This window comes from Seriola lalandi, unplaced genomic scaffold (genome assembly GCF_002814215.2).
Source record: "Seriola lalandi dorsalis isolate HSWRI2012SDOR001 ecotype SW California unplaced genomic scaffold, Sedor1 jcf7180002054411, whole genome shotgun sequence".
Classification (NCBI taxonomy): Eukaryota; Metazoa; Chordata; class Actinopteri; order Carangiformes; family Carangidae; genus Seriola; species Seriola lalandi.
The window spans coordinates 128,396-129,206 of record NW_019524964.1 but is presented as its reverse complement, the minus strand read 5'-3'; positions in this window follow the sequence as shown (position 1 = coordinate 129,206).

Genomic DNA, 811 nt, shown 5'->3' with positions numbered 1-811 from the left:
CATAGTATAGTAAGGCATAAAAATGTGAAAAAACGTCATAGTATAGTAAGACATAAAAATGCCAAAAAACGTCATAGTATACTAAAGCATAAAATGTCATGTTATAGTAAGGCAAAAAAACATGAAAAAACGTCATAGTATAGTAAGGCATAAAAATGTGAAAAAACGTCATAGTATAGTAAGACATAAAAATGCCAAAAAACGTCATAGTATACTAAAGCATAAAACGTCATGTTATAGTAAGGCATAAAATCGTGACAAAAAACGTCATAGTATAGTAAAGCATAAAAATGTGAAAAAACGTCTATAGTAAGGCATAAAAATGTGAAAAAACGTCATAGTATAGTAAGGCATTAAAACGTGCCAAAAACGTTATAGTATAGTAAGGCATAAAAATGTGAAAAAACGTCATAGTATACTAAAGCATAAAATGTCATGTTATAGTAAGGCATAAAAATGTGAAAAAACGTCATAGTATAGTAAGGCATAAAAATGCCAAAAAACGTCATAGTATACTAAAGCATAAAATGTCATGTTATAGTAAGACAAAAAAACATGAAAAAACGTCATAGTATAGTAAGGCATAAAAATGTGAAAAAACGTCATAGTATAGTAAGACATAAAAATGCCAAAAAACGTCATAGTATACTAAAGCATAAAACGTCATGTTATAGTAAGGCATAAAAATGCCAAAAAACGTCATAGTATACTAAAGCATAAAATGTCATGTTATAGTAAGACAAAAAAACATGAAAAAACGTCATAGTATAGTAAGGCATAAAAATGTGAAAAAACGTCATAGTATAGTAAG